This window comes from Amblyomma americanum, chromosome 4 (genome assembly GCF_052857255.1).
Source record: "Amblyomma americanum isolate KBUSLIRL-KWMA chromosome 4, ASM5285725v1, whole genome shotgun sequence".
Taxonomy (NCBI): domain Eukaryota; kingdom Metazoa; phylum Arthropoda; class Arachnida; order Ixodida; family Ixodidae; genus Amblyomma; species Amblyomma americanum.
Window position 1 is genome coordinate 172,340,008 of NC_135500.1, and position 16,338 is coordinate 172,356,345.

The window sequence follows — 16,338 nt, forward strand, 5'->3', positions numbered from 1 at the left end:
CAACAACGTTGAAAGGCTGACAACTTCGAAGAGTAATTTATCTCAGACTTGCCTCCGAGCACCATTGCTTGTTTCTGGATAACGCAGTTTTTCAGCGCGGAGACTTCAGCGACTGGGAGAGGATGAGAGTTAGGCTCCACTTATAAGATATCATACAGAAATGTCCGAATGTGCGCACCTCCCTCCATGTCGGTACGTTCCAGCATTCTTTTGAAATTTTTGTTCCAGTGATTGCCTCACTGACTTATTAGGCATAAGTGATTGATCGGAACAATTTCGGGTGGCGTGTCGCACAGCGTACATACCATCTCTGATGATGAACACGAATTGTATGAGCAGGGTGCGTGACATAACAAGGTTAACACAACACAGACTCATGTTAAAACATAGCTGTGTCACAAATATGAGTAAACAACATTTCAACTGCGATCTTTTCTCGTGTGATTTAAGCGATCATCTACCGGTGTTATTTCGTACCCCTTAATATCACGGCAAAATAACTGCACTGAGTTAAAGTCCGTCAGATGACAAATTATTGATAGCACAAGCAAAACTTCTACTCTTCTGCAGAAACAGTTGAATGGAACGTCCAAAATGATGCAGGCGAAGCCTGCACATTACTTAATATATTAAAATACTATTATGACGCTGGATTTCCCATGGAAAGCATTACACATCGCAAAAGGAAAAGATATCAAAACCGTGTATCAACACGGCGCTCTACAAACCAATTCAAATAAAAAACAAACTATATCATAAGTTCCTACAAAAGCGTGAACATCAGCTATTTCTAAAATACAAAATTTCGGAAATACTTTAAAGGCTGACTTAAAAAGAGCAAAGCAAAAATACTGTCAGGGCCAATTTCGAAATGTTTACACTAAACCACGAAAAGTATGGGATGTAGTAAACGGACTATCAGCAGAACAAAAACTTACTCCAATTACAGTAGGTGGCAAACTCGTGGCTGTCAAAATGTTGGCAATTGCCATGCACACCCGGTTTATAAACGCAGGCGCATGTCCTGCGATTAACGGAGATAGCCGAGGTGATTCAATGTCATTTATTCCACCTTTGAGATGGAATCTTGGTCAGGTGAACTCCACCAAAAATTGAGAAGCTGATGTGCAAAAAGAAAAACAATGTCTCTCCGGGAATGGTTTAAATTAGTCCTCAATTAGAATACATGGCTTGTTCAATACCTGAAGTCCTTGCTTCAGACAGTAGACGGCACACACCGACCAGGCCAACCGCGACGTCAACATAGAGACGTTCGAAGTCTAGCTTTAGTATATAGTAGCTTTAGCTTTAGTCTAGCTTTAGTATATAGCTTTAGTATTACAATGATACTAAAGATGTACCGTGATTTTACAGGCGTAATAGGCTCAATTATACCAGTACCTCAACATCTTCAAGAAACTAATTTAGGCCCAGAACATGACATTAGCACTTGACAGTGCTAATGTCATGGTGACAAATGACAAGCAAATATCCTTTCAGGACGCTTTGCAATTATTGCACAAAGCAGCGTCTCGCCTCAAAATAACACCAATAAAAATTAAGGTAGTCTCTACGAGCGCTGGGAGCTTTAAAGCACTAACTTAAAGCTCTGTGTAGCTTTGACCATCTCACAGTAAAATAACTTTAAAGCCTTCTTGCTCGTATTCGCAAAGGAAAAAAATGTAACAGGATTTAGTTCGCCTGCTGGGGTGTCTAGAATGAGTGTCAATGTTCTCATTGGTGAATGCGGCTAGTCGCACTAATTCGTCGCACTAATTCACCTCAGTGCATTTTCTGGGGTGGGCCTACACCCAAAATTTTTGAGCTCTTTTTGTATTTTTGGCGGTAGGCCGACACAAATTTTGGAGGGCCTCAGATTTCCAAATTTGGCTTTCCCATAAGATTGGTCCAAAGGTGATCATGAGTATATTAATGACATCCTATCTTTCTCGATAGCATTCATAAATATCGGGAGTCATCTTACCACTCGCCCAGTAGGTGGCGTTTTAAAATACAGACAGCGGTTTGAAGCTAGGTCAGGGTGTCTTAGAACGCGCAGCTAAAGAAAAAATTTAACGAAGGAGATGACACATGTGCTGTGTGTGGTAAATCTGAAGAAACAATAAAACACCTCATCCTAAAATGCGATGGTATCCATCCCGATGTCGATGCAGGTACAGTCACTCTTCCTGAGGCCTTACGGTTCATAGATAGCAATAGTCATGTAAATAAATCTGCGAGGGAAATTAAAAAAAAAGCGATTGGAGGATTGGTGGCTCTAAAGCAGAGAGGTGACATAAGTTTAAAAGTGTAGGAAGACGTTTTTTTTAAGGAAATGGCGAATTGTATTAACTTACAGCAGAGTAAACAAAAATAAAGGAAAAAAACTGAACATAATGGCAACAACCACTGCCCCGTTTCGAAGGGGACGCTCCTACCTTCCATCCATCCATCCAGCAATGAGGCCTGTGAGACCCAAGTTCTTCTTCCCAGGTTTTCGCAGTGCTCATGCAGAGTGCCTTATTGTGGGCAACTGACAATTACATTGAACATGGCATCGATGAGCAGTTCTCTCACAGTCCAGTGGGCAGGTAGTGATGACGTCATTAGATAACGTGAGGTCGCTGAAGTAATTATCTTCATTTATCACCAGGTTATCATCCCCCTCCACATATCCAACGCTGAAAACTTCATCTCGCCGACTGTTCCCTGTTCAACACAAATGCTGCGATGAAAAAATAATTTTCTGTATGCTCAGAAAAGATCAGCGGTTCCCTTTGCATGTGGATAACTTACTTGCAACAGTTTATTCGAACCTCGGACTAGTATATATAGCTCAAAAAACCAGGCAAACATCACGCATGCGCAGAAGGCGACACATTCATGTGATGATATAAGTATAACAACTCCTTAGGAGTATGAGCCATAGATTCCTTGGCCACGCAGGACCCACCCAACCGGCATATCATTTCAGCCTAGATAATTTGTCGAGTCAGTTGGCAATGGTTTTTAGCAACAACAAAGCAATCTTGGTAAGCGGGCTGGCGCACGAACACTTCATCAGAATTGCCGTCTTGAATTACCTCAACTGTTCAACTCATAGAAACCTCATTGCATTCTCTGTAGACATTAAGGATTTTTTCTATTCGTTGCCACAGTCAAGCTTGCTCTCTTGTGTCCAAGACTATATTGATATATCTCGAAATGTAGCTTTTATGAATGAAACTGGGATGTCAAGCAGTGGTTTCTTAGAACTTCTAAAGTTTTATCTTCGGTCAACTTTTATGCAATGTGAAACTTTATGCAATGTGTCAACTTTTATCCAATGATTTTCTAATAATCCTTCCTCAGACTCTTGAAGTACTAGCTGCTAACACACTGAACTTCTTACGCGCAGGCTTGTCGCCTTTAGAATTAACACACGAGATGCCTTCTGACGACAGTATTCGATTTCTGGATAACAGGATTTTATTTCGTAATGCACAGATCTACTGGATGTACGAGCCACTCGCTAACAAGCCACTGCTTCCACTCGCCTCAGCGCATTCTAAACTGGTAGAGGCGCATTGTAGGGTTATGCTCGAAAACTGCGCTTTTTAATTGTAGTCTTGTCCTTATGGTTGCCAGCTTCAGTGAACAGACCCTTCGTCTCAGAACCGCGGGGTATCCTACTAATGTATTGATCATTGCCGTGGAAGCCCTTCTTAAATGCCTGTGCCCAAAGAGACTCGTACGTCACTACTACCTTCAACAAAACGGATTGCTGTGATCCCGTACATTCATGGCCTGTCTCATCGCCTAAAACAAATCGGCGTACGAGAAGAACGTGAAAGTTGTTTTTTCTGCCCCCGATAAGCTGCACAAATTCTGCGCACGGCCAAGACCCGTTGATTCGAAGAATCGCAGTTGCAAGAAGAAGCACCGACCAAAGTTCGTAGAATGTACGCATTCTATTGTCTACAGCATCTCTTTCAAGCTTGAGAAGAACTATATAGGACGAAGGAGTTTGAACGACCGCCTCCGAGAACATTGCAATAATTTGTCTAAAAGGCCCGGAGGGTTTCTGGACGCACACTGCAGAAAATTTACAAAAACGGTGAAGGTGAAAATGATAGTGATTTAGATGAAGTGTTCGTGCGCCAGCCTGGTTACTAAGATTGCTCTGTTCTTGCCAAAAACCGTTGCCAACTGACTCCAAAAATTATAGAGGCTGAAAGTGAATGACCGGTTGGGTGGGTCTAGCGTGGCCAAGAAATCTATTGTTCTTACTCGTAAGGAGCAGTTATATTTTTGTTAATATCAATGCTTCACCTACTGCGCATGCGTGATGTTTGTCCGGTATTTTCAGCTATATATACTTGTCTGAGGTTCCAAATAACCTGTTGCAAATCAGCGCTCATGTGTTCCGTACGTATACCTTGTGTCATCGTCTTTATTTGTGCTGTGCATTTATCATGAATCACCAACATGCCCAGACTGCCACCATAAAAGCAGTTGTTTTAGGGCGGCAAGAACTGTTCCTAAAGGAGCCGCAGTATGTGCGAACCGAGGAAAATAAAGTACCGGCGAAGACGTACAGCTGTGGACAAAAGTAAATGGAGTACGCTATTGAATTCTAACGTTCTTCCTGTGTTACCAAATTGGATCTGGTAGCTTGGCATGCGCAGGATGCTAGTGGACGCTAGTGCAATTTCTCTTGTACAAATCGTGTTTTTTTTTAATTTCTGATAGAGATGGCCTGATTGCAATTATAACGGAAGAGCGTTGTCTGTTTGCTCATGTCCGCACCTGTACACATACGGAAAGAACTGCTTGTAACGCTTCCGCTGTACTTGTTTGCTTTAAATGTAAAATAATTAAGAGGTTCATTTGCTAACGCGGTGGTCGAGGAGTCCCCTCTTGGACAGGCTATTGTTCCTTGGCCTCAACCGATTCCATATTTTGTTACAGGTGTATACCTCCAGTTGCTTCTCAGTTAAATTCGGAAAGTTTTCAACCTAGCGATAACTAACGACGCGTCTCGCTATGCAGTGAAAATTCACTGCCTAGGCATTACTTTCACTTGCGAAGCGGAACGGAGGCCTGTAAACCCGCCTGCAGCGGCCGTCGCAGCATCGTTTCACAACTTTCTTGCCCTGTGCAGGAAAGCAACCATGCATACTGCATGCAGAATTAAGGATGCAGATCGGCTTGTAAATAAATATTTGATGAAGATTCTTCGAGCCACCATCCAGTTGTACTGGGTATGGTTTTCATGTTACAGCGTTTCCCTGAAAAAGTGGTGGATAGCATTCTGAATATTCCATCACATTGAGGAACTTTCTTGTTGCGTGGTTGTTTCTAAAGTTAGCTCCTTACTGCGTCAATTTCCAGAGTGAACTGTTTTTAAGAGGTTAAATTTTAAATCTCCTGAAGGGCACAAAGTGGTACTGGGCAGTGAACGCGTGACTGCAGATACTTAAAAACGAACTTTACGATGTTGGCACAAGGTCTGATGCAGTAAAGAGTGCTCCTTGCTGATCATTGCAACTATGAGTTTGGATACAAGGCTCAGAAGCGGTCTTTGTAGAGAAGGCGGAGCTTCAGGGACACATTGGAACAATGCAATCTGGGGAGCAGGCATAATTATGATCAAAATGACCTAGTACCACTGGCGAATGCCAAGGACGGCATTATCACAACATATGGAAGCAAGAAAATATTTTTGCTCTTACTGCTTTTGATAAATTCAGCTACGGACCGTTAACTGTTGCGTATTCTAACGCAGCTGCCGAAAAAATGTCCTCAGAAACAAGACCAATAGAGTAAACTATTAAAACGGAGACGGCCTGCGCCACACAATGATAACAAGGAGGTCGACGTAAGTGTAAGACTGAGTTAAGCAAATCGGTTGGTTTGAATTGATTTCAGAGCTAAAATTTCTGATATATAAATATGGCTAAAACTTCTGCCTCTAGAAAAATAAAATTTGAAGTGTATCTTGACGAAAAAAAAAAGCTTATCGCAAAGAGTTCTCTGGTGCAACAAGAAGCTGGAAGAACTTCAAAGACAATTAGGCGACAAAAGAGCTGGTTAATAGATATAAAAATTAACACTAAAACAAAAGCAGAAGGCAGTGTTCGAAGGGTAAACAGCAACCTTAACAAGAAGAAAACTGACGTATTCAGCCCCCGAAGCTTAGACCTTCCTGCCAATGTCCCTGTAGATCTAACATTGAAGGGACCCGTAAATTTGTAGCCATGAACGTACTTTTTTTTTATTTACAGAATAAGTTGACGCTGTCTCATACATTTTTTACGTCCAAAACATAACTATTTGCGAACCAATACAAACGGTGCTCGTCACGCAAGCGTATATAAATGAATTATAGTATAAACCTATACTGTGTTTTAATGTTAGAGGTACGTGTACATTCGATGCCCTTGTGAATTACAAGAGTTGTTAGCCGTTTCAAGGACGCTTTTGCTGCAGCTATGGGGTTCAAGACCTCTGCGACAGTCCTTTTTGGAATAAAACAGCATTGATCAATAATTACGTGTAGCGCTTCATTAAGAGTGCATTTTGCACTGTCGATAATCTGCAACTGATGAAACAACTACAAAAAATAGACATTGCAGCTCGCACTAGGTAAATGAAAAGTTTACCCAGAATTGAAGAAAATAAGTTTCTAGAATTTTTTTTGTGTGTGCTAGTTCAACCGAACTCACTCGCTACCGTTGAGGTTATTGCAAAGGAAGAAGACATGACAGTGTACTAGAAGTAAATTTAATACTGGTTTAATTCCTTTCTTAGTAATGGCTCAGATATCTCCAAGCGTGGACAATCGGCAGTGGTGAAGGAAGAGACGATGCTGCTGATCATGTAGAAGTATATTTACAGAAGTTACAAAGACAAACGGCCGATTACTCACGTTAAGTCACACAGACAAATGCAAACTAATTTCATGCCTAGGAGCTGTAAAATTACATGCTAATCATGAAAGCTTTACACCAACTGCTGCTCAATGCTTTTTCTGGACTTTTTAAACCCTTCGAAAATAAAAAAAAATTTGGGCGGTCATTTCTTGAGACACGACCCAGTCTTCAATGAACGAATGAAATACTCCTGCAGCTTCTAAGAGTTGGCCTTAGCCTAGAACCCTGAGCTGTGGTAAAAGAAAAGAAACAAACAGCAACAAAATTTTAGAGGTCCCTCTCCACTGGTGGGCTTCTCCCTTTCTATGCTTGAACCACTGCACTCTCGCCCTCCTCTCGCGATATTTATTTAGGCGTGCATTTCTTTTCTGTGAACCCTCCACGGTTGTCAGCGTGTTCGTGGACTTGCTGGGAGCCAGACACCTTGGCTAATTAGTCACCTTAGCGCCGGTCGTCACGGCGCGATGAGGCGAAGCCAGCGTAAGGCGGTTGGTTCGCGCCGCGTCGGACACAACAGACGTTGTATGAATGCCACAAAAGAAACGGGGAATTCTTGCAGACATTGCTGTTCTCGGTGCTCCGAGACGCAGGCACCGACAAACGCTTTCGAAATGGGTAGTGGGCCAACTGGGACACGGTTGATTGTCAACAGCCACCTTTCGTCACGCGTCGTGCGCGCTCTTTTGTTGGTTCTAGCGAGGCAAACCCCTTTTTTTGTGCAAGACGAGCACACCCGTCATAGCGGCCCATTAAGCCGATAATATCTGCTGAGCGCGCCTCTGTTTTGAGTAGGCCTGCGCGGACTATTTTACGCCTGTAAAAGATGTACAAATGATAAATTCAACGTGCATCATTATAAGATGAGCACTCAGGTTTCAAGTCACATAAGCATTCACTGCAAGTAAAATGGATGCCAACCTGACTTCAAGAAAACCGTCGTAATGACAAGAGAGGAAAAACCAAACAACAAGAGAAATACTTCAAGCCGTGGAAACAAAAAACCGTGGAAAATCTTGCATTAGTATTTTCACAATTTTGTTGGCTGGCAAAAGAGTAGGCATATTTAGGGTTCAGTGCATAAACGGATCTGGTATTGCGTGTGTGCTCGAATGCTGTGCAATACTGCACAACTTTTTCTTCGCGTTCTTTGCTTTGCTACAGGTATTTGTTTTGTGTACTTACATATAAATACCAGTTATTAGGCCTTACTTGTGTGTGGTCTGTATAGTTCGTTATCTCGGCGCCGGCTGCTTGACTCTCGAATTAAATATTATTCCTCAGCAAAAAAAAAAAAACTTCTAAACCTTGGCTTCTTTCCTTTACATATGACGAAGAATCTTCGTTGCTGGTATCTCTATCTTGATGTTTGCTGATTACATTACGGCGAAAAAAGCAAGATCCCCGTAATGAAACTCCAATACAAAGCTGACCACGTTTAGCTTCGTTCTAACCAAAACCCGCGGTGCCCCGCCTGCTACTTTCCCTGTTCCACCTGTATTGTGGCTGTCCTCTTATCTGCTTTGCTTCTGGTTTACGTACTATATAGGTTTCAAGATCTAGTACCAAGCGTCAAATAAGCAAAGCCTGGGCGTTTGTTCTCCTGCCCATACTAATTTTGCGATGTCGCGCATTTTATTTTTGGACATGTTTTTAAACGCTTTTGAAACAATCAACATCTTCGCCGTTCTCATGCCTGCCGCAGTATGTTGAGAAAGTTCCCAAGAAAAATGCGGACTTAGTGGGAAGTGTTATACATTTTTGTTTCACGTTTTATTAAGATACTCAAAGCAACCTCTGAATATTCTCCTCGCCATGAGCGGGAACGTTTGTTCGAACAACGGTCAGTCCGTTCACGACCTTAGAAAAGTCTCGAAAACACAACACTCCCCAAAGAAGTTGAGGTTTATAGTGTTTCGAGCATTTCCTCTGGGTGCGAAATTGGAAGCAAGTCGGACGTGTCAAACATTTTTCAAGGCGCCTGCACATGTTTCGAAGAGGAACTTCTGCTTGAGAAATTTAGATGTCTCCGCTCAGCGCTCAGAAGCGACAGCTTGCCAGCAGAAAAGAAGCCTAAAAAACAGGAAAATGAGGCAGTAGACACAAATGTCAGTCGGAGGCTACATAAACACTTATGTAAGAATTTGGCGCTGTCGATTAAAATAGGTGAAGAAGAGAACAGAATCGGCGAAAAAACACCTTAGGGCCATTTCTCCAGGTGACGCGGAGTCCATAACCATATGCTCTGTCGCGGCTAAGCGAAAGCTAGTTTGCCTCAGCAAGAAGTGGGCGGCTGCAGAAAATACAGAAACATCTGATGCTGGGGCGCCTCCAGCATTTAATGCAGCCAAAACATCGCCGCACATGTGAACACTCGACCGGTTATGAAACTTGACTGCTGGACAAGATTTTGCTTGAAGTAGACGTTGATCTCTTGCTTATTCCGCGTCCTGGGAGACGGCAGAAAAGACAGGCGCAAGGAAACGAACGAATAGAATGTTGTTTACTGACTATGAATGGTGTGTATGCATGGCAACGATACACGTTGCAGCAGGCATTCCTCCCGGCAGTAGGGTAGTGCGGGTTGAGCAGGGACAACGCGAAAAAACTTTTTTATGGCACTCACCGAGACCAGCGTGGTGATTGATGGCCTTCTTATCTACGTACATCTTTAGAGAGAGAGAGAGAGAGAAAACAAAGCGATAATTACTCAAAAGCGAAGTAGAATGTGGCGTGGTGTGCATGCGTTCGTTCATGCGCACGATTATTCTGAAGCGTCATTGTGCGGAGAAATAATTCTATGTTAAATGGGCTAATGATGCGTATACAGTATATCGGCGTTCTCGTCAACGTTTCTAGCCTGAAAAGTAAATGTTTCTTTCAAAACACAGCGCCGAATTTTATCGGTCGATCAGTCTTTCTCAACTTCATTAGGCCTTTTACTATTTTGGCATTGTTTTCACTGCTGCACGGCCGTAACCACGAGCACCATGGAGCATGGACCGACAAGAGACCAACTCCTGTGTGCTCTGCGCAACGCCGATGCGGAGATATTGAAAACGGTTGCTGGACCAAAGGCGACTTCAGGAAAACAGCGCTTTCTTCATTTCAGGACGTCAAGTTTGGGAATGGTAATAATTCTGTTGCGGTTATTAGGGCATAACCTTCTTGTGCAATCAGATAGCATGCGACCATGGGAACAAGTAGAAACATTTCAAATGCTGATGGGCAATCCAAACAAAAGTTGTCAGCTCAGGTTGCTTTCTATCGACGGCAAGAAAAAAAAGAAAAAGGGGTGCCGTTTGCAGGGGCTGAAGAAGCAGAATAAACATCACTTCAGGCGTTCAAATATTAAGAGTATGATCATGTTATTGCTTGACAGGTAAATATATGACCGCTTCTTTACTTGGATACATAGTACATCTACAAATGCAAAGCGTCTGCAAGCTGCAGCCGAAGACAGACACATAGTCGGGTTGATTTCGATGTGCGTGTTGAACCATGCAATACAAATGTGCTTTGAGAAGAATACGCATCCAAGACATTGAATATTGTCACCGATAAACGGTCAAAGCACTCAAAGCCAGGTTTAATTAGACGTGCTACGCGTCCAAGACAGCAGGGAGCTCGTGCGAGGAAGACGAAAAAACCTCTAGCCCCTCGAGAGCGCAAGGCATGGCAAGTCCCATCTAAAACAGTTCGGCCGCGGCATGGCGCCACTGGATTGATTGGGACTGTGGCAATATTGCCCATCCCTGCCACAGGACAGAATGCATAAAACTATACCACAAAGGGATCCATAAAAACGAGGTTGATGTTAAAAAATAGATGGTCGAAAACGACCGCTCTGGAAGCAGAAGGAAATTACGCTGTGAGTCCTGTCCACATTCTAACCTGTATCACCACTTCAATATATATCAAGGCAAAATTGATGAACAGTCTTCAACTTGTTTAATCTTTTTACTGTCATACGCAAAACGTTAAATGTCCGCTAAACCGCCACCGACTTTTCGGTTGCCGTAGTCATAAATAAACTTCAAAGTCCAATATGCTACCTCTTAAAATTAAACTAGGGCACTACATCATTGCCGCCCTTCCGGCGACACTTATTTAGCCTTCGCTGCAGCTTGGAAGTAGTATTGGTCTCTCGGCGGAGACAACTCTCATGCAGCCTTTTGCTTTCTCAGCAAACACCAAAAACGGCAAGCGCCTACTGTTTCGTACTACTTTGCTTTTAAATGGTGAGGCTTTACACCTGTCTCAGAAAAGCCGGTGTCGTCGGCGTCGGCCGTGAGCGAAAAATCCCTCCTCCTCCTCCTCGCAATTTACGCCACTGCCCCAACAGATGGCGCGCGTCGGTAGCGCCTCCCGCTCGTCTCGTTCGGGCGCAGTAGTGTCGTGCGGGCACGCAGGAATCACGCGGTGAGCGGTGAACAACGCAGCGCACATCCAAAGTGCGTTCACCACGAAGCTTGCGGCTTGCTGACCGTTCGTTCGGCGCGGAAGCTATGCTGGCGTTCGTGGCATCGGGTTTGTAGAGAAGGATGTGCCGGCGAACTACGACTGCAACTTGAGCCCCGCGCGTTTCGGCAAGGCGCCTGGCAGCGCTTCTGCAGTATTCTGAAGAGAACTAGCAATTATTATAAAAAGAATGTGAGCCCTTCGAAGGAAAATGAGAGAAAATATAACATGACGTTTATCCCACCCGTCAAGTCTCGCCTTTATAGATAAAAATAAAATATAAAAAGATTCATCGAATGAGTAAAAATACAGTAAGGAGTGGATGTAGGCTCGTTGTTTCAGCTCAATCCAAAATTCCACAACTCGTTGCGGTGGAAAATCTGCGAGAATCTGCATCTCAACATCACGTACAGCACATGTAGCTTTTATTTGGTATCGAGAGCACGGTACGCCTATCGTAAAACGGCCAGTTTTTTTACAGCACTCGTTGTCAGCATCACGTACCGATGCTGAACGCCTACTAAATATTCCTGATGAATCCCTCGTCGCATTACTTAGCATTAAGTTTCGTCATTACGAATAGCCGTTGTAACTTTTTCCGCAAAGACAACTTAGTTTTGCATTATTTTTGTGGCCATCTTTGTTCATTTATTGCGCATCTTTCTGTCTCGACGTTTTGGAAGCAATAATCTCTTTCTGCAGGACTACTAACGTTTGAGTTATAGGTAATATTTGGGAACTATTAAGGGATATCATTTCTATACAATAAGACAATTATAGCACTCGTTGTCAGCATTACGTACCGATGCTCAACGCCTACTAAATATTCCTGATGAATGCCTCATCGCATTACTCAATATTAAGCTTCGTCATTACGAATAACCGTTGTAACTTTTTCCGCACAGACAACTTTGTTTTGTATCATTTTGGTAGCCAGCTTCGTTCATTTACTGCGCATCTTTTGTCTCAGCTTTTTCGAAGCAATAATCTCTTCAGCACTACTAACGTTTAAGTTATAGGTAATATCTGGTAACTACCAAGGGATATCATTTCCATACAATAAGGAAATTGGGGAAGGTCAGCCAGTAAGGATTAAAAGGAGGTAAAAATAAAATTGGTATGATGAAGACAGATTAAAAATAAAGCAACAACCAAAACTGGGAATTAGAAAGATATCTATTACAATACTGTTATTTCGTCGCAGTGTCTCAAGTCTCGCAACAACGCACCTTCCGACGCATATTTTACGAAACGTTCATGCTGTCAAAGCCGGTTGGGTGGCTCACAGATTCGTTGAATCTGATTTCAAAAATTGCAAATATTTTCATGCAGATTTTTGACGTGAAGCCAGAAGTGCTTCTGGTGCCCGTTTACTATTTATTTAAGATGAAAATAAGAATACCATACCTGTATTATTTTAACTATGGTTAACGATTAAAAACAAACTGTAGGATTCTTATGAGCGCGAAGCTCATATAAAACACATAAACACATAAAAGGAAAAATAGTGATTGGGGGACACGAGAGAGAGAGCGCTATAATTTTCATGACCATCGATATTCCAAACCTACAATACAGCACGCCTTGCGTGCCCAACAATACTACGTTCTGTAACTACAAGTAAATTCTTTAGAAGGATACAAAAATTTTGGAATCGCACTCCGCTTTGTACCCCACTTTATTTTCTGAAATGCGCTACGGAGGGCATTAACAAGTTTTATTCTCGTGCATGAGATCAAGATTTTTAGAAAAAAAATATTTAAAGTAGCTCTCGTCTCGTAGCTGCGCCCGTCCTTGTGCCCTTCTCGTCCATGTTTGTATTATTTTTGCGCAGTACCATTACTCAACGATGTACGACCGACTCGCCCAGCAAAATGCACTCTCGATTGATTCATTATTCTTTTAAATGAAAGGTACAATAGTCTGAAAATTCGCATTTTTACCATTAAAGTAAACTATAGGAGAATAATAGAAGGCGATAATGTCCACATATTGCACAAATACCTTGCGAAGAATTCGAGCCGCAAAATCGCACTAGTTTTAGTGTGTGTATATGCGATTTCTTGCAAATCATTTCAAAGGAATTTTCGTGCGTCGTAATCAACGATTCCAAGAAATAATATGATTTGAACATAATAAATTGGATAGTATTTATGTTGTAGTACTGAATCGAACATTACCCGTTCACTAATATTTTTTTAATTGACTTCTACTGAGTCGGCTGAAATGCAACAAGGTATTGCAAACCTCAAACTCTATCCCACGGTTTCGCAAATCTTATAGTTATGTAGTTCTTGTGCTGCAAGCCAGGTAGGTAAACACGCACTACATTTTCGCTTCGCTCACATTTATTTATGTGAGGGGTATGACGAAAGCGTTTCGACGCTCTTGTCATTTTTTACCGAACCCTGAATCGAGTTTTGAGTGCCGTTGCAGTGCTTGAAGGTGGCTACGCAGCTGCAATATCTAAAATCATCAATGCACAGTTCTTTTGAGAGGCGGCTCTGCGTCAACACGCCCGGTCACTGTCTAGTGAAAACTGCTCTTCAGTACACATATGTCGACGAGGAATTGGAACATCGCGGCTCACCTGTACTACTACTTCAAATACATAATGTATATTTAAAGTCCAGTGGGCAAAAATAACTGTCGAGAACCAGCTATGGAGAAAGCTCTACGGCTCCCTAATAGAAGAAAGGAGAAAGCAAATTCTTCACTTTATACGAAGCACGACGCGGCAGCGCAACGTAGGGAGGAAAGCGTGAAATTGATTGCGCTTCCTTGATACCCGGCTCCCCACCGTTTCTTTCGGGACGTATTATTAAAGACAAACAAGGTAGCCTCTAAGCTGTAATTAATTTCTAAGAACGCGATCCCACGCAGATTAAGGGCATCGGTGAGCCAAAGTTAGATACTCTTCATTGTATGCACTCGCTCGCTTATCTGGTCCCGCTTTGCTCCGTCATCGCTTTAAACTTTTAACGGACACAAGACGAGGAATTGCAGTGACCAAGTATGCAAAGAGCGACGTGTGAATATGTGATCCTCGCTAGCAGAAATTTATAAAACTCTCCGGGCTACCATTAAAGGTGATATGGCAATAGTTAACTGCGTTTCTATTCAAATTCGTCTCACTGCACCAAACTGCGTTTTCATCATTCTCCCTTTGGGTCCCACTTCTGTGTCGCTCGGGAACTGGCTACTTCCTGTGTAGCGCAACTGTCCTCAAAATTGCCCACAATTTTTTTTTTGTAATTGCCTCGTTTAACCTCGTCATCCGTCGTCCACACTGGCCGTGCGTGCGCCACACAGCCACCTATCGAGACACGATTGTGCGGGTGCATACGGAAGGATGAAATCCGTGACAGTGCTCGAGCATTAGCTGCCGGTTATCTGTTCCTGCGTGTTGGAGGACCGATGGAAGCTGCTACTTAACAACGTCCGGTTCATAAATCATTAATCAGAAACTGGCTGCATCGGCAAACGCCCTCTCACTTAAATTTTTTTTCACTTCAGTGCGCACTCTGTAGCGGCACTAGCATCATCAGCAGCGCTGCGCCGCCTCGGCTCGTGACATGCGCTCGCTCTGGCTACGTGTGCCCCCGTGCGGCGTAGAATAAATGCAGTTGATTCCTGCTTCTCGGCCTGTTCGCTTCGTCCGCGTCGCGCTCCGTTCATTTGTACAGGACTAAGTATCTGTCCCTATACAGTTTGGTGACCCGGACATGATGGACGCGGATAACACCGCCACGGTTGCGGCGTCCAGGCCCCAGGTCAGGGCTCATAGAGCGGCTGCAGAGGACATCGCCAGCGTCCACATTCAGCTGCCGTCATTTTGGCTTCGGAATCCTGCTGTATGGTTCGCGCAAGTGGAGGCTGTGTTCGACCTTAGGGGCATCGCTTCACAACGAGTGAAGTATCTCCACGTCGTGTCGACTCTCTCCCCCGAGGTAATGGATGAGTTGACGACGACGTTTTGAAGAAGCCCGACCCTTCCTCTCCGTATGATCACTTCAAGGCTACGGTCCTGGCCCGGGAAACCACCTCGGAGTGCAGCCGCCTGAAGCAGTTTCTCAGCACTGAGGACATTGCCGACCGTCGACCATCTCAGCTCCTACATCGCATGCGACAGCTGCTCGGCGACCGCCCACAGGACGTCAATAGCCCGCTGCTCCGTGAGCTGTTCCTTCAGCGCCTGCCGCAGGACCTCGTGGTCTTCCTGGCTGTAGTAGGTGACGTTCGCTTGGATAAGCTCGCGGAGTTGGCTTACCGTGTCTCGGACACCATCGCGTGCGACGTTTCCGGTGGTTCTACACGGCCTTTTGTACCCATCACGTCCCGCCGCCAAGTCTTCGAGCAGCTGCACAACGCAAGCCATCCCGGCATTCGTGCTACGCAGTGCCTCGTGACGTCTAGGTTCGTCTGGCCAAACGTCAATCGAGATATGCGTGGCCTGGGCTCCTGAGTGCTTGCAATATCAGCGTGTCAAACCAACGCGCCACACCCGATCTCCTCACCACCCTTTCCTGCCCCCCGACTGTCGTTTCGACGTCGACATTGTTGGCCCTTTTCCTCCATCACGAGGTTTCCAATACATACTTACGTGTGTTGACCGCTACACACGGTGGCCCGAATCCTATCCGCTGCCCGATATCCCGGCGTCCACAGTGGCGTCCACATTTGTCAGTGGATGTATTTCCTGCTTCGGCAGCCCCACTGTAGTGACGAAAGAAATCGTGACCGCCAGTTTGAGTGCGCCTTGTTTCGCGCCCTGACATCTCTGCTTGGCGTGCGCCATGTTCACATCACCGCGTATCATCCCTCCGCGAACGGCGTGGTTGAACGCTTGCACCGACAGCTGAAGACTGCCCTTGTTGCACGCGAAGCTCGCACCTCTTGGCCCGATTCCGTTCCTTTGGTGCTCCTCGGCCTTCGATCAGCCTTTAAAGAAGATCTGCAGTGCACG